Source organism: Schistocerca piceifrons, chromosome 2 (genome assembly GCF_021461385.2).
Source record: "Schistocerca piceifrons isolate TAMUIC-IGC-003096 chromosome 2, iqSchPice1.1, whole genome shotgun sequence".
Lineage (NCBI taxonomy): Eukaryota > Metazoa > Arthropoda > Insecta > Orthoptera > Acrididae > Schistocerca > Schistocerca piceifrons.
This window is the reverse complement of record NC_060139.1, coordinates 990,081,220-990,109,160: the sequence shown is the minus strand read 5'-3', so window position 1 is coordinate 990,109,160 and position 27,941 is coordinate 990,081,220. Positions and strand designations below refer to the sequence as shown.

Here is a 27,941-nt window from a genome sequence, read left to right as displayed (position 1 = left end):
ATCATTTGTGTTCTCGCCGCCAAAAATGTTTCAGTTTCTTTGTCAACACAACAATATCAGACCTGTTTATTCCAACAATCCTGTCGATAATAATCATGGCGTCCCAAAAACTTCACGTTATTTGATTCCTGATTACTTCCTCAGCTCAAGAAGAATGTAAAATAATCTTGGAGGGTGAAGGGAGATTAGAGCATGACTACTCCTTAGTGGTTTTCCAAAATACATTACTTCAAAGTAACAAGATTATGTCTCTGCTTGGTGAAAACTCCGAGGTCATTGTCGAAGAAAATGGTTTACTGTTCTTTATGGAAATTTCATATTTTGTGGGGCAAAATTGAGAAAATGCAGTATTATGCAAGTAGTATAATATTAATATGCAAAATTAAAGTGTAAAATATGTCACCTTGAGTATAAAAAATGAAAATGTGCAATATGATTGAATTTACTACCAATAAAGTCAAAATATACAAATATGCACGAGAAAATCCTGAAGCCGCCTCTTGCAATAATGCATGAATAAGCATGAATAGTTGTAATTTGTTTCTAATGACTGAAATTTTATCTGACCTGCGTGGAAACCATGCCTGTTAGCATGAGGATTTTGTGATTCGGTAAGGTGATGGTGAAACTTATATTAGAAGACTGAGCTGTGTTTTGACAGCAAAAAGGCAACACATTACATTTGAATTGTAATTCGTTTGGCAATGGAATAAAGTTATCATACTTCCAAATGAAGATATAGTTTATTTGGGTATTTCGTACATACTGTTGAGAGTGTATATTATACTTTTCTTTAAAAAGTTTTTCTTGCTTACCAGTTACTACTTGTATGAAGACTTCCTGAACGCATATTACGTACATAAAATTCACAAAAAAAAAAAAATGATTTCAGTATAAATGAGAAACATGAGTCCTTTTAAGGTCGTGTTTAACTAATCGAACCACCCCCTCTCCATCCCCCTCCCTTTACTCGATTTACAATTTATGTTCTAGCCCATTCATATTAAATATTTTCTGTAGGAACATCTGTCAAGAAGTTTATTATGTGTTATTTAGTAACTGTGACAGTGTTAATATAGTGTAGTATTTCGCTAATGCTCAACTGAGCGAAGTGACAGCGAAATAAGCATTAGAACGCACGTAAAAGGGACGGAAACCTTAGTTTTTATGAACGAGTCCTGCGCGAGCAGTCACGGCAGCAAAAAATCACCGAACGCACGATTCTAGCAAAGTTAACTCATTAAAATTTCAATTATTGACTAAATTTCGCCAATGCTAGCAATAAACAAAGCCCATTAACGAATTAGTGGTAAAGAGAGCCAGTTGTACTTGACGTTAAAGGAACTGAAATTGAATGAGTCACTAACATTGTAGACGAAAGTGACATCAAAGTAACAACACACAAGCAACGTAATTTGAGTTCGTCATTTGGGGTACAGCTCCATACATCCCAATTTTAATTGTATTACCAATTAACAGTTTTTGTACGGTTGCATGCTCTGTGCATCAGCGAGAACGTATTGTCTTGTGGTGATTAATTGTCAAGAGCAGTGTTGTCTTTCCTATGGATATTAATCTTTTTGTAGTTAAGTTCATTGCCTCCACATGTAGTAAATTTGATGGTCAAATCTTCAAGGAATGAAGCAGACCTTTTACTGTACGAGATCGGAAATAATTCAGATCACTGTATTAATACTGAAGTTTTAAAATGTTCTTTTGTGGAAAACAGCATCGCATCGTGGCGAAGACCGACAATTCGCAGATTCTATTTGACTATATCTCTCCGCATTATTTCCGTAAAAACGATCTGCTGAATTTTTTTACTGTCATTCTATGTAAAATAATTTCACACACTCTTCATCATGTACCTTTCTCTAACCACCTTCAGAGAGATTTTCAACATTGAATAAATTTTGATCCACACTTTAGAGAGGCTACTCTTCACTTCTATTCTTAATATTCACGGAATGGGTTTGTGAATGACTTCTTCAAATCAAGTAGGTTTATAGCTCGTATTGGGATTGAGACCCGCTCAAATGGTTCAAATGGCTCTGAGCACTATGGGACTTAACACTTGAGGTCATCAGTCCCCTAGAACTTAGAACTACTTAAACATAACTAACCTAAGGACATCACACACATCCATGCCCGAGGCAGGATTCGAAACAGCGACCTCAGCAGTCGCGCGGTTCCGGACTGAAGCGCCTAGAACCGCTCGGCTACCAGGGCCGGAACCTTTTAAATAAACTGCTTGCAAGCTTTCTCCACTTTTAATGACATTTGCGTAGACTGAATAATATTTTCGTTAGATGACTAGGTTGGTTAGATACTGCACTAGCCAAGTGACATATTCCACACAAAATATTGTAGATCCACCTTTTGTTATGCACACCGTGACAAATGTTACATCTGACAGGATATTAGAAGAACTAATACAATATTCAATATTTTCCATCCAAGTTTTGTGAACGACAAAGTAACAAGTCCCTCTTGACAATGAAGTCCAGCAACTCTTCCAGGCTTTGCCTTTTGGCTTTACTGTTTTAAAGACTCGCACTGCCACTCGCTGCGTTGGTAGATCATTACTGGATCCTTTGTCAGGAACTTGCTCGTTCAATATGAAACAAGAACTTGCTCGTTCAACATTAAACAAACAACAAAACTTACTTTTTTGATATGGTTTTTCAGGGGACAATAAATTATCTAACAGTTTATATTTATGGATTACCTGACGTGGCTCAAGCAGGTTAGTAAGGCAGTGCTTCATATCAAAATCTGAAGCAGTGGAAACTTCAGTGACATTCAGTATTCGATTAGCAGCTTATTTTTCTGTAAACATAATCGTACCCAGTTACTATGGTAATATCTGGGGAATCTCAGGATTACAGCACACTCCTTTACCATACATGGAAAATTGGCAGCTAAAAATGAACACTGTCTCCAATGCATTCTAACGCAGGCCCCTTAGTGTCGCTCAGTTGTGACGAAGTTGTGTTGAGTCCACATTTCTGTAGCCGCATGGCAAGACCCACATAAAGCTGTCCTCTCACATGTGATCTAGAAGCCGGTGGCGTCACATAGTCAAATTTCACATTCAACTTCACTGCGAAGCGTGAAATAAAGAATCTGGCAGGTTAAATGTTCATCTTGTGGACACGAACGTGACCAATGGGATGCAACGTCGTTTTACGACACAGTCAGAGGATAGAGGTCACCATATTTTACGGCATTAAGCATAGTATTTTGTGCGTTTGCTGTCTCGTAGAACATAATATATAATGAATATAAGTTGTTTCAAAGTATCAGAAAATTGAGAATCTCTCAAAAATCGGTCGATTTAGCTACAATTTAATAAATAAAATGACAGGAAACTACATTTGGTTAGGTAAAAGCGTCTTGTAGTTGATGTTTTTAGTGTTATAACTTGTATGTCATAAAGTACACCGTTTGAATACTGTGGCACAACGAAGATAGTAGCCAAAACACAGCACCACAGTGCACACAATGGGAATAACAATCGTCACAGACAAACTTTATGGAGCAATGTTACTTCTGACCTCCCTCGATTGTAATCGGAACTACCACATTACGTACAGTGGGTGCTTCGACAAGCATACCTTCATACTGAGTGAGTCAGGACTTCCAAATTAAGTGGCACGTTATTTGTACCATCACACATTTAACCGAGGAATGATGATACACATGTTGTACAACCCAGCATAAAAGAGTTAAGCCGTCGGTACACGGACCGTGCTGTCGAACGTTAACGTTGAGCGTGCCCAGTTCAACGTGCTGCTGATCGCTCAGTAACGATGCGACTTGTGCATACGGTACGTGGGCCCCAACGTGGTATACGCGATCGCAACGCACTCCAGCGGCAGTTGAGGGATGTTTCTAGTTCGTAAATCACACAGTTTACTCAACGTGCGCGCATAAAATTCCCACGTTAGCTCCATTAAAACGCACATTTCTTCCATCGTCCACGAAAAGGAAAATACCATGTCCAATCAATATGGACACAAGCTTATAAAAGTGCCATTACAAATGGTGCGGTACAAATTTGGAATACTTCTCCGAATAAGATAAACATTATTTCGTCATTCCTACATTTTAGTAAAACCCCAAGGTCAGTCTTACTTGATCACTGCTTCTGCCCAGCAGCAGAACCTTTGCAACATGTGAATTAGGAAGCGTAAAAGAAAAAGGAGCAAAATATCTTTATACAAGTAGCGCAAGCTGTCCAGTAGATTAAGTCAATCGAACGAAGTCACCCCTCAAAACAAAAAGTTATTTTATAGTATATACTTATATTAAACTAATAATAAAGAACCAGAACCTAATAAAACGCGAATGTTAGGAAAAAAATTTTGGAAGTATGAAAACACGAACCACTGCCTCTACAAACAACCCAACACAAGCCACTGACACTTCGCATTATGCTGAACTAACAACGCATCCCTTGTATCTAATCATAGTGTACTAGCCTTGCTGAAAACCTTAATCGCAGATATGTTACTAATTGCAATATAATTATAACAAATTGTACAAAGAACAATACGTTTTGGGTGGATCTTCAGTGTGTCGCTACCTTCAAGTAGCCTATTCTCATAATATGCAAGTTACAATAATCCTTTTGCCACGAATATGATGTTTCTCCTTATTGTATTGGAACGAACCACACAGTTAACAACGGGTTTTCCAGTGATTCTCAATTTGCTGGTGCTCAGAAACGGCAAATATACATGTAGGCTCAAAATGAATGCCAATATGGCGCCTCACAACGCTGTACTGAAGGGAGACGACGTGTGTGTGACGTAGGTGACGTTGTGCTATCTCATTGGTCAACGCTCAGACGCACGCTCAGAATATCTGACATCACAGTCTAACATAACAGTCGCGACACTCACTGCTGTAGAAATTGTTGCCGTTTGACAGGTGGAGCGACACTAGCGCTCCAAGCGGCAGGTAAGGTGAACGTCAGACGCGTCGTAAGCATAATGTTTGTTTACATCCATTTCCTACGCAATTTCCGCATTATTTGAGTTATTTTCTTGCCTCCAAGAGTTTGTGTAGTATCAGAAGGTATATATGTTTCTAAAACTGATTCTAAAATAAGCGCAAGTATGGACAAAAACCATGAATAGAGTGGCAAGCTACAACACATTCGTGAAGAAACACTTGTGACATTGGACAGAATTGCAGCTTACCACGTCGATATCAAAAGATTATAAACACACAGATTCACATGTAAGAAGCACAGACATGTACCTCTACATGCAAAAGCGATCGACAGCTCGTTTATCGTTCTGTAGGCCTCCTGTGTTTGTCATTGTCGCCTGTTGCCACAAGTATGACCTTCATCTTTATATTATTCTAAGTGGGAGAAGCAACTGCCAAATAGTGGGAGAAATATGCTGAAAACATTAAAATGAGCTGTTTACATTACATTTCACAAAAAACCAAATATTTGAATAATTTTCAAACAATCTGTCAGTGAACAAGGTGCTAACAAAGTTAAGTCATCACACGAAAGAGGCAAGGAAAATTAAGTGACTAACAACAGAAGTGAATGAAATACATATTGAAGAAATCAGCAGCCCAAATGAGCCAACTTCTTCAGTTTCATATTTGCTTTCTTGTTGTTAGAAACTAAGTCTTGATTCCAATATTTGAACCGGTAAACGAGTCTCACTTTAACAAATATCTTGATCAACAGTTTCCGTCTTGTAGCACTTTTCTCTTCTCTTTCAATGGCATGTTAATCTGGCTGAACAACAAGTCAAGGGCATATTTTTTTTTTTTATCGGGATCCTATAGTCTTCAACATTCGTTTGTCCTTGTTCACTTGATCCTTCTGATATAGTTTCTGTCGCTGTCCGTAGGCACTTTCCTTGTCCCGTAATAGTTTCGTTCGGAGTCTAGCGATCTGCACATTCTGACACTTCACACGCTTTTGTAAGACACGAACAGCTGCACTTAATCTAACCACTTCATCGTCAAAGCAGGTCTGTGTTGATGACTCACACGAATCTGGCACTGATACATGGAGAGTTGAATGGCTTCTTCTATGTTATAGGACTGTTTTACAGCTTTAGATTGACCGTCGAATCTTTGTGGCAATTTCCTCTTCATTGTCAGTTGAGGTGGCTTATTTGGAATGTCAAACAGTGTGGGTACTGCATTCCACACGAGTTTGTTATTGTCTGCGTTCATGAACTGGTTTTGTTCTAAATTCAGCGGACAAAACCAAATATTACTATATAGGTAAACTGGGTCTTTCTTCATCAGGTCTTCTCGTCTGCTATTAACAACCCATTTTCTGCTCCTAAAACGAAACATTCATCATTTATACACATACAGTTTGCAAGTGAATCCTGACGATACAGTTTAGTAACATGATGGTATATACCTCTCAGGATCCTTAGGAAACCTAAAAAAACAGCTGTGGTGTCTTCTTCCTGTTGTTGCTGCAATTTATTGCGCTACAACCGCTCCCGATGGTAAAAACCATTGTAAAAATCAAAATAAACAATCACTATTCGCTTTCACGATCGCGCCGAACTCACAGTTCAACCTACCGGCCGCTTGGGGCGCTGTAGGCAACAAAATCGAAGCAAAGTGTCGCGACTGTTACGTTAGACTGTGTCTGACATGCCAGATATTGCTCTGCACGTTCGGAAAGACTCCCGAACGTGCTACTCCACGCTATGGCGTCAGAAACCCGGCATGCACAACGCTCAACGTTCGGATGCACGGTCCGTGTGCCGATGGCTTTAGCGTCGGATATGGAAACTGCCAGCAGCATGCATCTGCACCATGTGCAAAGTGACTGATTGGGAATGAGCGCCAGTCACCCAGGTTAACCGTGTGGATGCAGTGCTCTTGCGTGGACAAAGACGGGTAGGAAATCACTGCTGCTCAGTTGCTTCAGTGGTGAGTGCGTTTCTTAAACACCAGACGTGGTGGGCGCAGCAGGCCAGCAGCCTACCTGTGCGCCTGCGACGGTGCCGAGCCGCAGCAGCTGCAGCACAGCGGCCGCCGTGGTCCACGCGGCGGCGGCGAGCAGCGAGTAGTGCAGCGCTACACCCAACACCACGCACCCGGGCGACGCCCTCGGCTGCCACCAGAGCCGTCCGACCGCCGTCACCACCGCAAACAGAGCGTCGCGCGCCACCACCGCACCGGCCAGCTGCAGCAGCACGCGCGACCTGCGAATGCCACACCCGGCAGTCATGTACCCGACACCACAAATATTTCTCAAAAGATTAGACACAGTAGATCAGTCATACTTTTTGCTCCACAGTGTAAAACCATACTCCAACGAAAAAATAGAAAAGGGGCTACATTTTTGCAGCCTACAATCACACTCCCCAAGTTTAATTAAGGACAGACGTAGGGAAAAATACACTCTTGAGCTTAAACATATACACTCCTGGAAATGGAAAAAAGAACACATTGACACCGGTGTGTCAGACCCACCATACTTGCTCCGGACACTGCGAGAGGGCTGTACAAGCAATGATCACACGCACGGCACAGCGGACACACCAGGAACTGCGGTGTTGGCCGTCGAATGGCGCTAGCTGCGCAGCATTTGTGCACCGCCGCCGTCAGTGTCAGCCAGTTTGCCGTGGCATACGGAGCTCCATCGCAGTCTTTAACACTGGTAGCATGCCACGACAGCGTGGACGTGAACCATATGTGCAGTTGACGGACTTTGAGCGAGGGCGTATAGTGGGCATGCGGGAGGCCGGGTGGACGTACCGCCGAATTGCTCAACACGTGGGGCGTGAGGTCTCCACAGTACATCGATGTTGTCGCCAGTGGTCGGCGGAAGGTGCACGTGCCCGTCGACCTGGGACCGGACCGCAGCGACGCACGGATGCACGCCAAGACCGTAGGATCCTACGCAGTGCCGTAGGGGACCGCACCGCCACTTCCCAGCAAATTAGGGACACTGTTGCTCCTGGGGTATCGGCGAGGACCATTCGCAACCGTCTCCATGAAGCTGGGCTACGGTCCCGCACACCGTTAGGCCGTCTTCCGCTCACGCCCCAACATCGTGCAGCCCGCCTCCAGTGGTGTCGCGACAGGCGTGAATGGAGGGACGAATGGAGACGTGTCGTCTTCAGCGATGAGAGTCGCTTCTGCCTTGGTGCCAATGATGGTCGTATGCGTGTTTGGCGCCGTGCAGGTGAGCGCCACAATCAGGACTGCATACGACCGAGGCACACAGGGCCAACACCCGGCATCATGGTGTGGGGAGCGATCTCCTACACTGGCCGTACACCACTGGTGATCGTCGAGGGGACACTGAATAGTGCACGGTACATCCAAACCGTCATCGAACCCATCGTTCTACCATTCCTAGACCGGCAAGGGAACTTGCTGTTCCAACAGGACAATGCACGTCCGCATGTATCCCGTGCCACCCAACGTGCTCTAGAAGGTGTAAGTCAACTACCCTGGCCAGCAAGATCTCCGGATCTGTCCCCCATTGAGCATGTTTGGGACTGGATGAAGCGTCGTCTCACGCGGTCTGCACGTCCAGCATGAACGCTGGTCCAACTGAGGCGCCAGGTGGAAATGGCATGGCAAGCCGTTCCACAGGACTACATCCAGCATCTCTCCGATCGTCTCCATGGGAGAATAGCAGCCTGCATTGCTGCGAAAGGTGAATATACACTGTACTAGTGCCGACATTGTGCATGCTCTGTTGCCTGTGTCTATGTGCCTGTGGTTCTGTCAGTGTGATCATGTGATGTATCTGACCCCAGGAATGTGTCAATAAAGTTTCCCCTTCCTGGGACAATGAATTCACGGTGTTCTTATTTCAATTTCCAGGAGTGTATATCTCCAAAAATATTACAGCTAAAACAGTTAAACTTGAGACTAGCGCGTACAGCATAATGTCTGATAATCTGTGCGAGTTTAGTTAGAAAATGCGAGTGGACATACATTTTATAAGTATTTGAATTTTTGATTATTTTTGTTTCTATAACGTACCTTTTCTCGTAAAGTAATGAAGCAATAAAATTGGAATTTCACAGCTAACGTCTGCATAAGAGGCTAATAAAACGTGTGGAACAGATTTTTGTTTAAGGTCGTAGTTGCTCTGAATTTATTTTCCCAGTTTTGTATTACCTGGGATGGCTCTATTTCTTCTCAAATTTTAAAGGAGAACTTTTCTCAGAGAAAAGATAGCGGAAAAGTGCTGTCCACAATTATTCAGCAAGCAAGTCTTAAGAACTGTGCCAAATTTCAGGATGTTAGCTTTTATAGTTCCTGAGAAAAGGTGCACTATGTGATCAAAAGTATCCGGACACCTGGCTGAAAATGACTTACAAGTTGGTAGCGCCCTCCATCGGTATTGCTGGAATTCAAAATGGTGTTGGTCCACCCTTAGCCTTGATAACAGCTTCCACTCTCGCAGGCAAACGTTCAATCAGGTCCTGGAAGGTTTCTTGGGGAATGGCAGCCCATTTTTCACAGAGTGCTGCACTGAGGAGAGGTATCGATGTAGGTCAGCGAGGCCTGGCACGAAGTCGGAGTTCCAAAACATCCCAAAGGTGTTCTATAGGATTCAGGTCAGGACTCTGAACAGGCCAGTCCATTACCGGGATATTATTGTCGTGTAACCACTCCGCCCCAGGCCGTGCATTATGAACAGGTGCTCGAGATGCAATCGCCATCCCCGAATTGCTCCTCAAAAGTGGGAAGCAAGAAGTTGCTTAAAACATCAATGTAGGTGTGGGCTCTGATTGTGCCACGCAAACCAACAAGGGGTGCAAGCCCCCTCCATGAAAAACACGACCACACCATAACACCACCGCCTCCGAATAATACTGTTGGCACTACACGCGCTGGCGGATGACGTTCACCGGGCATTCGCCATACTCACACGTGGCCATCGGATCGCCACATTGTGTACCGTGATTCGCCATTCCACACAAAGTTTTTTCACTGTTCAATCGTCCAATGTTTACGCTCCTAACACCAAGCTAGGCGTCGTTTGGCATTTACCGGCGTGATGTGTGGCTTATGAGCAACCGCTCGACTATGAAATCCAAGTTTTCTCACCTCCAGCCTATCTCTCATAGTACTTGCAGTGGGTCCTTATGCAGTTTGGAATTCGTGTGTGATGGTCTGGATAGATGCCTGCCTAATGCGAATTACGACCTTCTTCAACTGTCGGTGGTCTCTGTCAGTCAACAGATAAGGTCGGCCTGTACGCTTCTGTACTGTACGTGTCCCTTCACGTTTTCACTTCACTATCACATCGCAAACAGTGGACGTATGGATATTTAGAAGTGTGGAAATCTTCCGTACAGATGTATGGCACAAGTGACTCCTAATCACCTGCCCACGTCGAAGTCCGTGAGTTCCGCGGAGCGCCCGATTCTGCTCTCACGATGTCACGAAGTCGCTGAAATGGAGTACGGTAGATGGCTGCACAATGCACCTAATATGAAAAACATATGTTTCTGGGGTGTCCGGATACTTTTGACCATCTAGTGTACATTATAGCTCAATAAAGGCAGTTTACGCCAATTCGGATTTAAAGTTTTCATTTCAATTTTTGGCAATATTGTTATACCTCTAGTGACTAGTTCTGCACATATCCATCATCTACATTCTCTTCTTCGCCTTCGTGGATGAATTTCTTCCCCTACCTCCTCTACCTAGCGAACATTTGCATTTTTTCTTCCGATGTCTGAGCTTTGTCCAGTCGCGCTTCATAGATGCTTCTAACTGTCTTTGCAAGCACTTAATCCTATCTACATTTCCACTATTGAGCACTAGACAGGCACCCTATGCAGCTATCTTCACAACAATTGAGGACACAAACAGTGTTTTTGGACAACGCATCCGTATGATGTGATTGTAGCTGTCATTTGCAGTCTGTGTTTTCCCACGTACACATTTTTTCAGCAGTCCAGGATTGGCTAGGCACCTGAAAGATGATTTTATAACATCTAGAACAGCGAGTGGCAAACCATGACTTCTGCCTGAAGATATCTGCACTACGATATGTCACACAGGGAATGTTGAGGATTATCATTCGTGGAAAGTTTGTGAAAGAATATAGTTTTTCCATAATATATTTATAAAGTGTGAATTTGTTTGTCTGTCAGTCTGTTAACAACTCCCAGTACCTTTCCAACTTCTAAAAACCACGTTGTAAACAACGGAACAAGAAAGACAATCTTTCGCACTGCCTTCTAGGCTCAACCGCAGTTTGCTTCGATTGCGTGAACGAAAAATTAATGCACAAAAAATTTCTAGCATAGCGAAGGTGTGAATCACAGCATAGAAAAAGGGGGCATGGTAGGCGCAGACGCCCAAACCAACTTTTTAAAATTTATTTCTAGCCAGATTACGATTATGAAACTTTGCCATGTTATTCTTAAAGAATCAATCTAATAAAGTACGCAATAAAAATATTCGAATCTTTTTCGCAATTTTGCCCAACATCTGCCCTTAACTTACCAATATGTGGAGATGAAACACATCATTCTCTCACAGTTGACCTCTGCAGTGATGACCTGTAAATGAAAGCTTTCCTCGGAACTTCCACGCGCAGAACTTATCCTTGGATGCTGTGTTACTTAAAGGCTATTTAATCAGTTTAGTTATTTCATTGTTTGCCTATCTACTGAATCATAAGCTTCCTTGAACTCTACGAATGTCACACGATAATTTTGGTCCTCAGTTTTAGATATGTGGTTACCAGTTTCACATTCAAAATTTATTCTGCGCATATCTCCTTTTTCCAGGTTATGACTTGTGTTTTTGTGTGTGCCGACGTCCATCCTTCTGGAAACTGCTCTTCTTCCAAAATTTTACTTATAACTTGTGTCAGTTCGATGACTGTATACTCATTTTTCAATGATCCCATCTCCCCACCGAGCTTCATTATTCTTCGAAGTATTTACGACGTTCCTAACATCTACATTTAGTGGATCTCCATAGGGTTGGTTGGTTGGTTGGTTTGGGGAAGACCAGACAGCATGGTCATCGGTCTCATCGGATTAGGGAAGGATGGGGAAGGAAGTCGGCCGTGCCCTTTCAGAGGAACCATCCCGGCATTTGCCTGGAGTGATTTAGGGAAGATCTCCATAGGGATTTGGTTCTTTGTCATTGCAGAGAATGTCTTCGAAGAGTTTCACAGTTCAGGGGGCTCTTCGAAGTACTTGTCCGCAGCTCGTGGTCTAGGGGCTAGCGCTGCTGCCTCTGGATCACGGGGTACCGGGTTCGATTCCAGGCCGAGTTGGAGATTTTTCTCTGCCTGGGGACTGGGTGTTTGTGTTGTCCTCATCATTTCATCACCATCATAATTTGTGAGAATGACTAAATTGGATTGTGAAAAGAAAATGGACTGTGTAAAAATTGGGACTTTGCACGGGCACTGATGGCCGCACAGTTGAGCACCCCACAAAACCAAACATCACCATCATCGAAGTACTTGCTCAAGATGTGGCTGTTTTCCATGTCTCAGTATACTACGTGTCCTTCTTTGTTCCCAAAGCTGAACTTTAGAGGATCATATCTGCTAAAGTTATGTCCTGAATGTTCTGTAAAAGATCCGTGTACTGCTCTTTCGGAAGGCTTATTTGAGTTGAGAGTACCTTCTTATATTTTCTCTTGAGATTTCTGCTTCTTAAGTTCTTTTCATCTTTTCTGGGAACATCAGCTGTAAGCAGTACTACTTTCTTTGATGTTGTAATGGATCGCTATTGTACTCCTTACTCATCGCTGACTTCTGGTACTTTCAAAGCTGAGCGCGCCTTTTCTTACAAGTAGTGTCTTGTTGCATATCACTAACGTCGACTTCCAGTAGAATTTTGGAAAATATTCATTGCCTGAACATTGTGAATCACCTTGAAAGAAACGATTTTTTGACAAATAGCCAACATGGATTCCGAAAATATTGTTCTTGTGAAAATCTACATGGTTGTGAATCACCTCCTGTACCTCAGCGTGCTATTTTTCTCTTTGCATTAGCTCTCTACTTAGTGATGGGTGGAGGATCACACAGCCTAACAAATGGGACAGTAGTGTCAGAATGTGATGGGGCTTAGAGAGAATTAGCAGTGGTCTGTGATTCTGTGGGGGACATCTCATACTCTTCGAAATTAGGCGGATTCAAAGATATATATCAGAGAAGACTGGAGCACTCGTGAGTATGTGGCAGGTAGGCAACACTCTGGCGAAAGGGGGGGTTGAGAGGTGAGCTCTATACCGCTTCTTCTAAGTGAAGTTGTTAAACATAATACAGCCTCTCACATACGTCTCGCAAAGTGACTGTAGTGAGAAAATCTTTTGCTTTCTCGATACATACGAGACATCTTTCTTCCATGGTTCTGTGCGCCTATAAATGGATGGACTGACATCTAAAAGGTAGACTAAATTCACGTATACATCTGTATATATGCTTTGCAAACCATCTTACGGTGCGTGGCGGATGATAGCGCATACGACAGCTAGTCATTTCCTTTCCTATTCCACTCGCAAATAGAGCGAGGGAAGAAAGACTCCGTATTACCGTTAATTTCTCGTATCTGCCCTTCGTGGTCCTTACACAAAATGAATGTTGACTGCAACAGGAACCTTCTGCAGTCGTCTTGGAATGATGGTTCTCAATAGTGTTTCTAAAAAAGAAAATTGCCTTCCCTCGAGAGATTCCCATTTGAGTTACCTGATGAGAGTAATCCGACTGCAGGAAAAGAATTACAATGAGAAGGGGCCCTTTTGATCAATTTGATTAATCAGTCAATCGATTTGACATCAATTACGTGCCGCCAGTCGTGTGATAACGAAGACGAGAGTGCCACAGATATGATTAGTGAGCTGGAACGGTAATTAGGCCTTTTTTTCGTTACGGTGAGATCTTTTAACCCACACAGGGAAAGAAGGCTATCGTAGTAAAAACAGCTATACACCGAATGTGTATTTTTCTTTATTGTGATTTTGATCACCTTATACAAAGGCGGGCTGTCAGCAGCATAGTACGCCGCTCTTCAGCCTTTTTTTACAATAAGTATGACATATAGGTGGCACAGAGTAGACAATCAAAATGGCGGGCAAAAAATGTAGACACTAAAAAACAAAAAACATGGAGCCGTTCACACTGGACGAGAAATATCACTAACACTAGTTGACACGGCGCACATAACATGGATGACGGCGACGGCACACGTGAACAGTGGTGGCGTGACGGCAAAAGAACACCAAACACAAACGAAGGCACACACACGAGACACTGATGGTGATGATCTCCGGCGCGCGAATGTTCACTGAGCGTGTGCGAGTCCGGGGACCTGCCAAGAGGAGGAGGAAGGGGAGTGGGAGAGGGAGAGGGGAGCGCAGAGATGGCATGGGCAGGGGAGATAGGGGGAGGGAGGATAGGGGAGGGGAAGCCTGGGGGGAGAGGGGCGGAGGAAGGGGGATGGGGAAAAAGGAAAGAGATGGGAGGGAGGGTGCCTAAAGGAAAGGACACAGGAAGTGGGGGGGGAGGATCAAAGTTGATAGGAGGGTTAGATGGAGGGGAGAAGGACATCATCAGTGAGGGGAAGCTGGCGGAAACCACTTTGGGAGAGGGTAAAGAGGGTGGAGAGATGGAGACCGGGTGGGACGTGGGAATAAAGGTGCGGCAGCGGGCGGGGGTGGGAGAGGATGGGTGAGACAAGCTGGTGAGGAGGATCGAGTTTGCGGGAAGTGTACAGGATCCGTATCCTTTCAAGGAAAAGGAGGAGGTGGGGGAAGGGGATGAGATCGTACAGGATCCGTGTGGGAGAGGGGAGACGGATGCGATAAGCGAGGTGGAGAGCATGGCGTTCAAGGATTTGGAGGGATTTATAAAAGGTAGGGGGGCGGAGATCCAGGCCAGATGGGCGTAACAAAGGATAGGACGGATGAGGGATTTATAGGTGTGGAGGTCCAGACCCCATGTACAGCCAGAAAGGAGCTTGAGGGGACCGAATTTATAAAGCGATATGTAATTTTAACATGATGTTTACAGCTTTTATGTTACTATTTGGCTATCTCAAGAGACTTCGTATGAGACATTTACGCCTGTAAAAATACGGGCGTGCGCGGCCTGCCCAAAAGTCCGGCGCCCGTAATTTTACGGGCGCGTGTTCTCGTTCTTCCCCTTCCTTCCTTTGTGTGTTCTTACGGCTACCGCTTGTCTGGGAGGCGTTGCATGGACTGTAGTTCGAGTATTGGTCACTAGATGGTGTGGGCATGGTGTGGAAGGGTGTGCTTCCCTTTTTATTTGTCAGGTTTTGTTAGCGGCGATTTTTTCCCACGCGGTCTCTGTAGCGTCGACAAGGCGAAGCGTGGCTTGACAGACGAAGAAATTGCTAGTTAGTTATATTGTGATTTAGAAGAAAGTGACGTTGATTTGTCAGAGGAAGATATTGCAGATGACTCTGATGATGATGTGGACTATGTTCAAGAAGAAATTTCTAGCAGTTCAGGTAGAGAATTCTGACAACAAAACATGTATAATTTTTGTTCAGATTTTCACTGAAAAATCTCTCAGTACATAATTACGATTTTATTTGCAAATACTACTCTTCTGATGGATTCAGAAGAGGAGAGCAGGTGTCCAAGCACTTCAGCAGCAACTAATCCCGTCGATATTGTGCCTGAAGAACGAGCGAGACTGACGGCGAGGGGGAAGCTGAGACCTGCGCGCCGCACCAATTCTGAGGAAGGTTGGACGACTACTGATCGTGCACCAGATATCGATCTATTCTCAGGACAATCTGAAATGTACAATGTTGTCAGTTTAGACCAGAACAGTGCACCTCTAGAATTTTTTTTCATATTTCCTGACAGACAGTATGATGAAACATATAAAGAAACAAACTAATCTGTATGCTCAACAATGCATCAGGAAATTACAAAGCACAAATTCCCTTGCACCCACCTGCTCATTATGAAAGTGGAAAGGACTTACACTTATGGAAACAAGGAAGTTTCTGGCAATTGTAGTCCATATGTGTGTAAGTGTGAGTCCACGTATACGAGAGCACTGGCCCAAGAACCCTGTTGTGTCGTGTAATTTCTGTCCAAAAATCTTGAGCCGTGACAGATTTCTTTCTATTTTGAGAAACTTTCACATTAGAGATAATTCCTTAGCTAAGAGGAAAGGACAAACTGGCTATGATCCACTGCACAAGGTGAGACTCCTCCTAGATAATGTGTATGCTTGTGCGAATACACCATCTCAAAAAATTACAGTAGATGAAGGCATGTGTAAATTTCGAGGTCGTGTGTATTTCAAACAGTACATGCCACAAAAACCAAATAAATACGGTATAAACTGTACATGTTATCCGAATCTGACACAGGTTACATCTGGAATTTCTCTGTTTACACGGGAGAAAGGTCTGACACAGTGACTCTGGTAAAGACATTGCTTGTAAATCCGTCAGGAAGAGGTTACACTTTGTTTACGAACACATTCTACACTAGTCCAATACTTGCTTCAGAACTGGAAGCTGCAAAAACTGCTCTTGTGGGAACAACAAGAAAATCTTGGCAGGGATTGCCTCGTGCTATAAAAGATCCGACCCTTCAGCGAGGTGAACTTATTTTCAGGTGTAAAGGAAATATGTTAGCACTGTGTTGGAAGGACAAAAGAAATGTGCATTTGATAAGTACGAGGCACACTGCTGAGATGGTCACTTTCACTGATCAAAGAGGAAGAGAGAAGTCACAGCCAGCCTGTGTAGTGGACTACCATAAAAACAAGTTTGGTGTTGACTTATCAGATCAGCGATTGTCATACGGCGCATTTGAACATCGAACTGCGAAGTGGTGGAGAAAGTTGGCATTCCATGTTACACTAATGGCGATTGTAAATTCCTGCTTATTATACAATAAGGTTACTGGAAAACGCCTCACAATATCTCACTTCACTACAGTTATTTGTGCAGATCTTGCACAAAGCAAAGATCTTGAACCCCGACCTGGTCCATCTGGACTCTCAAGACTATCAACTGGAAATCATTTCCTGGAAAAGATTGAGACAGAAGTAGGTAAGAAACAGAAACAAAAACAGTGTGTAGTGTGTTCTCTGAGAGGATAAAACTGACTGGAAAAGTGTGGCGAAAAGACACAAGCTACCAGTGTAGTGAATGTAAAGTAGCATTGTGCAAAACACCGTGCTTCAAAATTTACCACACAAAGAGCAAAATTGCATCCTAAAATAGTTACAGGAGGTTACTGCTGATAAGACACACTATATCCATCATTATTACAATTTTTGTGTAAAATAAAAAAAATTTCCTTCTAGAAAATACAGTGAATATACCTTTGACCAATTTTTCATTTTTTCAAAAACAATGTTATAATAATAACACTTGTCAAAAGTATGTATTAATTCAAGAGAAAGGTATTATATATGGTTTTAAACAAGAAAGTGTAGGTTTTTCAATAAGAGTAATTTTATTGCTATAACTGATACCTTTCATGAGTTGTAGTAGTTTAAAATACGTTAAAATCAGGCAGTCTTTATGGTAGACACCCGCATGCAATGGCTCAGGACCCAAAGTGTTAAGAGTGTTCGAAAGTGACGAGACATCCTGTAACATGCTCTTATCACCACGTGATGTGCTAAAAATGCGTTTAATATTCTAGTCTTCTGATGCACGAGGTAACAGATATTAAGTTGCTAAAAACAAATGTTTTTACTGGATGAGAAAATACTAAGAGGAAATATAGCCTATGCGATACTTTTGTAGAGGATTTTCCCACTAAGAACGATACTTTAGCGACGTGAAAGTGTGTGTGTCCTCCGATTTCTTCTGTCTTCGACAGTAAAGTGCATGAAAGGGAGGAATCTACATTTACCATGAGAAATTCGAGATGTGTGGATAACAACATCCCCATCTCACATTGAATAAAGTGGAAATTTTAATCTGGGGAGAGTGTGTAACGAGGGTAGAACTCCACATTCAAGCTGCCACTGCTTGTCTCGCAGTGTGGTAGGAGTTAGAAACGTGTCCAAGCCGGCCGGTGTGGCCGAGCGGTTCTAGGCGCTTCAGTCCGGAACCGCGCGACCGCTATGGTCGCAGGTTCGAATCCTGCCTCGGACATGGGTGTGTGTGATATCCTTAGGTTGGTTAGGTTTAAGTAGTTCTAAGTTCTAGGGGACTGATGGCCTCAGATTTTAAGTCCCATAGTGCTCAGAGTTATTTGAACCATTTTTGAAACGTGTCCAAGGTCAGCAGCACAGACGGTCATGGTGCTTGGCCTATAGCGACTGGCAGGCTCAAAGAAAGCCTCTAGCTACTCGGCTCTTCAGGTACACAAAACACTCGGTGGATGACGCTGGACTAGAGTGGACGTGACTGGCCAGTTTTTCGTCTTAAGACGCCGTATTCAAGTAAGATAATGAGCATTATGCTTGTAAAAAAAAATATCGTACAGTGTATTTCTCACGTTTATGTTGGACAGTATGTTCCATTTCTCAGTGGTGTAGCTACAGGACTAATGTATATAAGCGGCAGGAATTTATAGCACCTCTATCTCCATCCCAGATGTCGCCATCACTTCCCCTAGCCTCCTTGGTCGAATCGCCGCGGACGTCCTTGTAATCATTGGTAGCGACCACCTCTCTGTCCTTTTCACCATCTCCTCAGTCCATCGCTCCCACTCCTGCCCCCCAACCTGCTGCCCCTCTAAAGTCTGTCCATGACAGCAGCCGCGCCGATTGAGATGCCTACTGGGAATTCATTGCCTCATAGGTCGAAAGCCACCCTCTTCACCATACTGCTGACATCACCTATGCCTCTTCCTCCCTCCAGAAGACTAACACGCCAAGGAGGCCAAAATTCCTACCAAAATCATCCATCCTCGCCACCCTATGATTCCTCCACAGGATGGCCTTCTTCTCTGTGAATCCCGCAGGCTCTCTGCTCCTTCTTCCGCACCCGTGACTGGGATACTCTCCTCTGCCACTGGCAGTTGCAATGACAGATCCAAAACCTCCTCACAGCAAAGAAACGCTGGAACTGACGGCAGACATGTACATGCCTCAACTCTGCCCTCTCTGTCCCCCCCTCCAAGCACTGCTCTGTCTTCCACCGCCTTACTGGTAGCCATCCCGCACCACATTACCCTCTTCACCAGTACAACCACCCCTTCCCTGACAACCTCAGTAACGCTAACCATTTTGCTTCCCACCTCTCCAAAGTCTTCTCCATTCCTGGTGATCCCCATTTTAATTACTCCCTCTTCCCCACCGTCCTTAAATGCACTGATACGACTGTCCTGTCACTCACCCCTAATGTCCAGGACTTGGATGTTACCCCCCTCAGACATAAACACTCCCATCACCACACGCGACATCAAACTCGTCCTCCGCCACAAACACAACACCCCTGGTCACGATAGTGTCACCTACTGCCACTTCAGGGAATCCCCCCCTTCCTTCCCGGCTGCTCTTGCTACCCTGTATAACGTCCTCCCCTCCACTGGCTTTTACCCTGACCTGTGGAAGACTTCTCGCGTCCTGCTGTTTCCTAAACCCAACAAACCCCCTCTGACACCTCTTCTTATCATTCCATCTGCCTCACCTCCATGTTCAGTAAGGTATTCGAGTCCATCCTGTAACCTCCCCACAAAAATAAAAAAAAGTCAATGATAATAAAAATGTGCAAAGTGTAACCTCCCAGCAGAAAAATAAAAGAGTCAATGATAATAAAGATGTGCCAAATGTTAACTCCCCACAAAATTTCGTTAAATTGAAATGGTTGCAAGCGTAACTTCCCCACAAAATTAAAGAATAATAGTGGCCCAAATGTAAACTCCCCTCAAAAATTAAGAATGATGATTGCTCATAAACCCACAATAATATTAATTAAATAATGAACCATGAATTGAATGTAACATCTCAACAGAAATAATTAAACCTGATAAATTTTATAAGGACAGCAGCACTGACCTTCGGCCCTGTATTCAGAATAAAAGCAAAAATTCTTACCTCAATAAAAAAAACTGCATCTATATCTGCTCTTAATTATCCATTCTTCTACACAGCTTCGTGCAATGCTGGCTTATATTTAATTTTGATTCTTGGAGGGAATGCATAGGAAATATTCTTTAAATTGGAATGAATGTTTTTCTTTAAAAGAATTACTTTACAAAAAAATTAATATTGGGGCATTTTTGAACACAGTAATTACAATTAACATACATTATTAGATTTGCGCAATGCTGCGTCTTTACCTTCTACAACAATACATGTCGTCCCGAATCGTGACCAGAGTCGCGACAAGAGCACACCGCCGACGCATGCCGACTTCCGCTCAGTACAACTGTCCACTCGCTACAACTGTCGACTGAATACTACTGCCAACTCGCTATACACAACTGTGATAAATAACTCTCTGGTCAGAGATTCTGTCATGCCTCGCCATCGCTGGTAATGAATACATACGTGTTTCATAACCCTCCACTGGGGGGCAAAAATTTGGCAGCGATGGTGAGTCATTTGGACTTGCCATGAGCAACAAATTTTTCTTAACTAACTCATGAAGTAAATATAGTGCACATGCACCGAGTACAGAACATATCAGGTAATGACAAAATATATATACAATGAGTACAAAACATATTAACAAATGACATAAGTGCACACGCACTGAAAAACTCTTTAGCATTTTCACAATAAATAAACATAATGAGTACAAATCATATTGAGAAATGACATAAGTGCACATGCACTGTAGTTCAGAACATATCATCAAATCAAAAAATGTATATACAATGGGTAGAAATCATGTTAACAAAAATGATTTTCACTATGTTACAAGAATTAGGATAGGAAAGGGAAGGATTGCATCATGGTTGTAGCACTTTAGGTTGCACGCAGCTGCACTGAAAGTCCATATCTTTCTACAGAAGCACAACACCAAGTGAGACAATCTGAAGTTCTTTCCCAGAAATATTAGTCAGCGTAGCCAAGGCGCTGAAATGTCGTAGTAATATTCCATGTTATCTTTTTGGTAGTGCATTAGGTACACCAAACAGTGGGACCATGATAACATCTCCATCGCTCACGGTAGTGGACAGCATGTCGTGTCAACACCACTTCTTGTAAGGTACACCAACGTAGAAATAGTGCAAAAACCATATATAGTGCTCCATGATCATGAGGATATACAGGACAAACGGATTTTGCAGTAATTCCAGGTAATTAGGTCAGAAGGTGAAGGACATTAAGTCACATACTAGTCCTCATTTGAGAATTACACTAACAATTGATCGTTTTACAGAGAACATTGGCACTCATTGCCTAACTATAAACCATTAGAAGTCATCATTGAAAACAGGAGGTAATAAATGACATAGTATTACAGAATAATGTTCATGAGTCGTTTTACAGAGAACATTGGCACTCATTGCCTAATTATAAACCATCAGAAGTCATCATTGAAAACAGGAGCTAATAAATGACATAGTATTACAGAATAATGTTCATGAGTCGTTTTACAGAGAACATTGGCACTCATTGCCTAATTATAAACCATCAGAAGTCATCATTGAAAACAGGAGCTAATAAGTGGCATAGTATTACAGAATAAAATACATAATTAATCTAATTGTAGTAATCATTGGCATTCATTGGCCAGTTACAAGGCATTATAATTTTTTTTTTTTTTTTTTTTTTTTTTTTTTTTTTTTTTTTTTTTGCTAGCAGTGCATTGCGTTGGGTAATTACTGAAGAATGAAAATATTTGCTTTTGAGTTGTTGCTGCAAATGAAGATGTGTAACGTCATTCGTCATGAGTCAGCTGTAGCAAGATTATGAAACAAGTAGAGTATATGTAATCACATTCATAAATGACATAGGTTTAATGAACAACTGCTTATAGCACATTAATTTCATAAATAATTTCTCCTGCAAAATATACAAAAATGGATTATTAAACTGAAAGAAGAAACGCATTTTATGCTGAAAAGTAGTGAACTTCGAATTAACAGGTAGTGAAATGTGTATAAAAAAATGTGTTCCATAGCGGTCCTTTCCAAAACCTTCAGTCATCATACTATGCAATATAACACATACTGTCAAAACGAACTGCAACAAATACTTAAATAACTACATAGCATAAATACATAAACTTCAACATTATCCTCATCTGTAAAGAAAAAACTTCATTAGCCATCACTTCATTATCTATATTATCATAACTCCATTATTATCAGATGATAATGAAATGGACACCCTAGCTGCAAACAGGCGTTGATGTACTTAATTGGGGACAAGTTGAAAATGTGTGCCCCGACCGGGACTCGAACTTGGGATCTCTTGCTTACATGGCAGACGCTCTATCCATCTGAGCCACCGCGGGCACAGAGGATAGTGCGTCTTCAGGGACTTATCCCTTGCACGCTCCCCGTGAGATCCACATTCCCAACATGTCCACACCACTACATTCGTAGTGCGCCTAGTAGATGTTTGCCCATCATACTCGTTACTCGTGGCAGATTAATCTACCAAGTCCCGTACGAGTTCGGGCATAGCGTGTGCGTTCGCACAAGAAGGTCAATGGCCGGGAAGCCTTCTTTTTTAACTATATATGACGGTAGTATCTGTTCCCGAAAGAACAGTAACCGTGGATGACCATGCAGCTTTGCTAGAAATGAGATGATAATGAAATGGACACCCTAGCTGCAAGCAGGCGTTGATGTACTTAACTGGGGACAAGTTGAAAATGTATGCCCCAACCGGGACTCGAACCCGGGATCTTCTGCTTCCATGGCAGACGCTCTAGCCATCTGAGCCACCGCGGGCACAGAGGATAGTGCGTCTTCAGGGACTTATCCCTTGCACGCTCCCAGTGAGATCCACATTCTCAACATGTCCACACCACTACATTCGTAGTGCGCCTAATAGATGTTTGCCCATCATACTCGTTACTCGTGGCAGATTAATCTACCAAGTCCCGTACGAGTTCGGGCATAGCGTGTGCGTTCGCACAAGAAGGTCAATGGCTGGGAAGCCTTTTTTTTTTAAACTATATATGACGGTAGTATCTGTTCCCGAAAGAACAGTTACCGTGTCTCGCCATCGCTGGTAATGAATACATACGTGTTTCAATCCTCTCCCGTGGTATTCATCACCACCTTAACCAGCACCTGGTGCTAAAAGTGAATCCTTTGCATCAATCCTTCCAAGGCCCAGGCAATCAACATAGGTTGTACCATTCACTACTTCCATCTCCACGATTTTTACCTCACCATTTATGGTCGTCCTATCCACCTCACTCCTACCCTGAAATACCTTGGCCTCACCCTCGACTGTCACCTCACCTGGACTCCCCATCTCCTTACAGTCCAACACAAATCCCACAATAGCCTCTGACTCCTAAAACTCCTGTCCAGTCACACACAGGAACTGCATCCTTTCACCATCCTTCACACCTAAAAATCCTTGATCTGTCCCATTCTTTGTTATGCCAGCGTCACTTGGATTTCTGTTCCTTCCAAATTCTCTAAGGCCTTCCAAATCCCTGAACACCAGGCACTCTGCCTCGCCTTCTGTATCTACCTCCCATCCTCCACACAGATCTTCTATGACCTCATACTGTTCCCACATCTTCCCCTGTTCCTTGAACACATCCACATCCTGTACATCATCCACCGATTTGACCCCCCCACCCCCTTGTGTCTTCTACCATCTCTACTCCCCAGCCTGTTGCTGCATCTTTACCATTGTGTCCCACCATCTCTTCATCTCCACGTTCTCCACCTCATTTCCCAACGCAGCTTCGAGCACCTACCCCTCCTGGATGATGAGTTTCATCCTGATCTCTACTCCTCCTACCAACTGTAGCCCCACCTTGCCCCTCCTACTCCTTAGAGCCCCTCTTCCCTCATCTTCCCTTCCCCTGAGCTGTTTTCCTTTCTACTACAGCCCATCCCTTTCTTGTGTGCCCCCTTCTGTGTCTGTGTGCTCCCCTGACTTGTCTTCCCTCTCCATCTCCCACCACTTGCTGCACCCCAACCCCTCTTTTTATTTTCCTCCCACCTCCTCCAGCCCCCCTCCTCTGCTGCATCTTCCTCTCCCCTCTTTTTCCCTCCTCTCAGGCCTCCTCTCCCTTAACAGGTCCCTCCCAGCAGTTTTTATTCTTAATGTGTCCTCCATCGCTTACAGTGGTTTTTAAGTGTCGCTTGTTCTGGTGTGCTTTTTATACTGTGTCTAACTTTTAACTTGTGCATGTGGCTCCAGTGTATTTTATGTGCTCCGTGACTCGCCAAATGTGTTCTTTAGCTTTATGTCAACTTTTTCAACTGGCCCACAATGTATGTCCCCATGTCAGAGCATATTTTAACCCCCATTTTCTCCATTTATTATGTTTTCATGTCGCCTTTTTTCACCTTTTTGTGTATAGTATTCTCTTTTTATTTAATTGTAATGTCATGTGGTTGAAGAGTGCTGGATTGTGCCACTGCCAGCCCCCCCCCCCCTGCACATATGGGGCAGGTGAATGAAAACACAATAAAGAAAAAAATAGCATTACTAGGGCACTGGGCCACTGTCTTAATATCATTACTCATTTTTATGTCTCTCCTAACAACTATTCAGTTGCAAAACTGCAGAAGGTTACCCACTTCACTTCAGTGATAGTTTGCTGTCCTATATTATTACCCATCCTTCACACATAGTGCTATTTTCCCACAGATTTTTTAATATCCGGCCAATAGGAGGAGGGGAGTCAAACTGCCCCAGTATTCTGGGTTGGCCATCTTGGATTGTCATGTCATAGTTAGGCTCCACCAGAATTCCAAAGATGATGAAATAAAGAGAGGACCCTACATCATTCCACACCAGCAATATGCATACTGAGTTTTTATAGATAAGGTATATGTTATTATTATTGTCATTATTATTATTATTATTATGCCCTCTGCAATGCAATGTGATTAGCATTTGAATTTACCACCAAAATTCAAAATTTTTATAGATAAGGTATATGTTATTATCATTGTCATTATTATTATTATTATTATTATTATTATCATTATGCCCTCTGCAATGGAATGTGATTAGCATTTGAATTTACCACCAAAATGCGAAATTACCATAAAAAGCTGAACTTACCATTGTCTATTTTTGAATTTCATACCATTTTTCCTGGTAGGGAGGGGAGGGGTGAATAGTCAGAGAGAGCTGGGTTTTCCCAGATGGGGATGGCGGTAGTGGTCACACTCCATCTGGTATGTGCAGGAGTGTCGTTGTGGACCTTCTGCATAGTTGTCTTGTGCAAGCACTTTATGGATATACTGTATGAAAAAATTAGTTCATAGTATAATTAGGAGTTGAAAGCGTTACTTCGATTCATACGAGAAAAGTTTCTGAGTAATTAGTTATGGGATTTATGGTTGAAACTTGTTTGTGAATCATCGTGGAAAAGCATATTGATAGCAGTATGTAAATGAAAAGCCGGCCGGTGTGGCCGTGCGGTTCTAGGCGCTTCAGTCTGGAACTGCGAGACCGCTACGGTCGCAGGTTCGAATCCTGCCTCGGGCATGAATGTGTGTGATGTCCTTAGGTTAGTTAGGTTTAAGTAGTTCTAAGTTCTAGGGGCCTGATGACCTCAGATGTTAAGTCCCATAGTGCTCAGAGCCATTTGAACCATTTGTAAATGAAACTACTTCTGTGATCAGTTATTACCTATTTAATTAATGTGGAAAAGCAACATAGCAATGGTTACTTCAGGATGAATGGGAAATTAAATTAACTGTTGACAGATGATTGGATGAGTTAAAATATTGTTAGGAAGTGTTTTGCATTCTAAAGGGGCAAAAAAAAAAAAAAAAATAAAAAAATAAAAAATAATGTGACTTGTGCAATTATTACTTCAAAATTATATCTTTAGTTTTTGTGACTGACAAGGAGACGGCACTACCGTGGGGTCGGGGATTTGTCCGAAATTTTGTGTGGTGAAAGAGGACCCCTAACACCTCACGTGGTTAAAATATTAGGACGCACTACCCGGAAAATCCCGGGAAAAATCGATCCAAAGTTTCTTAGGTGCCTTATGAGTATAAAATGTTTCACCTTTGATGACCCGCCGTATGGCCTAGAGGGTGCCTGTGGTGTCACCGCCAAACACCACACTTGCTAGGTGGTAGCTTTAAATCGGCCGCGGTCCATTAGTACATGTCGGACCCGCGTGTCGCCACTGTCAGTGATAGCAGACCGAGCGCCACCACACGGCGGGTCTCGAGATACGTATTAGCACTCGCCCAGTTGTACGGACGACTTGCTAGCGACTACACTGACGAAGCCTTTCTCATTTGCAGAGAATATAGTTAGAATAGCCTTCAGCTAAGTCAATGGCTACGACCTAGCAAGGCGCCATTAACAGTTTATAGTCTTGAACGTACCGTCCAGAACGATGTATTCAAATGATGGATTAAAGTTAAGTATTCCAGCAGCTACAACTTTTCTTTATAGCATTCATTACGTATCCTGTTTCAGACCTCACGCCAGCCTGCTTGAGTTTAACATGTGCATTTCGGCCTTCTCTAGCTATACGACAGTGCCGGCACGGTAACTCAGCGTGTTCGGTCAGAGGGTTAGCTGCCCTCTGTAATAAAAAAAAAAACTGAGTTAATAGATCAACGACGCACTGAAACGGGTGTCTTGCGGCGTCCGCCCCGAGCAGTTACAACGAACAAAAAATCGAACAAAATAAGACAAAAAAAAGATGGTTAGGGCTCGAACTCTTACGCCAGAGGTCTTGGGTTCGATTCCTCCTCTGGCACTTTTTTTCCTTCTGTTTCATTTACTTTTGTTATTCCACCAATTATTCAGAAAGTTTCCCAAACCTACATTATCTTTAACAAATTAGTTACATTATTGAATAAAAATTATTCCCTTTTTGTCCAACAACACAATTCATGGCGGTGGGTTTCCCATTTTTCATTATAAAGTATATGAGGAGAAACACTGGGTTTTTAATCAGTATAACAAAGTCGATTGGGAAACATTCAATTTTTATACATATAACACTGGTCAACACTCATTTTCTTGCCAAGGATATTTGAGTGGCTTTAGGATGGGTTAGTGGTGCTGAGGACGAATATAGCAACCATTTATGGAGTTTGGCTCTAGTTTTTGAGATAATGCATGATTTATTCAAAAAATTAGAAAAAATTGCTGATACTGAACTCGAGCGCTACAAACTACAATGAAAAAAGAAAATAATCTTTATAAATAGCTTCTATGAAAACCTGATAGGCTTTTGTCCACGTATAAAACATTATTGAAAAGTTTCTCTATATCATTTTCCGTCCATGACGAACCGCTTCCTGCACGCTTTCCTTTTATAGGTCTCTTCAGAACAGTCACGTTGCAGATTCCAGCAATAATCTCCCATCATATGCCTGTCCCATCTTCCTTTATATCTTTCCTCTATTCCTTTCATATCTTGATGGAACCGCTCTCCTTGTTCCTCACTGAAATCACCTAGATTACGAGGAAATCGATCCAAGTGGCTGTGAAGGAAGTGCAATTTTATGCTCATGTTAGCTCCTAAGTTTTGAAGGTTAGTGAGCATGTTTTTGACCAGTTCCTCGTAATTGGGAGCTTTATGATTGCCCAAAAGACATTTTACAACAGCGACAAAACTGTTCCAGGCCGATGCTTCAGTGACAGTCATGACACTTGTAAAATTGGTATCGTTGATGAGCCTGCGAATTTGAGGACCATCAAATATTCCTGCCTTAAGTTTTTCACTACTGAGTCCAGGGAACGTATTGCAGATGTATGTGAAGCAATTACCATTTCTGTCTAAAGCTTTGGTGAATTGCTTCATTAGTCCTAACTTAATATGTAATGGTGGAAGAACAATCTTGTCCCTACTAACCAGAGGTTCATTAATGATGTTTGCTTCACCAACAGCCATATG

The 27,941-nt window shown here is 42.8% G+C and overlaps 1 non-coding gene across 1 annotated transcript; it reads right to left on the bottom strand.

Moving 5' to 3' along the window:
• Window positions 1-22,741: 22,741 nt before the first annotated feature.
• On the bottom strand, window positions 22,742-22,816 carry Trnap-ugg. Its single transcript has one exon. It is a non-coding gene; the product is annotated as a tRNA-Pro (tRNA).
• Between the last annotated feature and the right edge of the window lie 5,125 nt (window positions 22,817-27,941).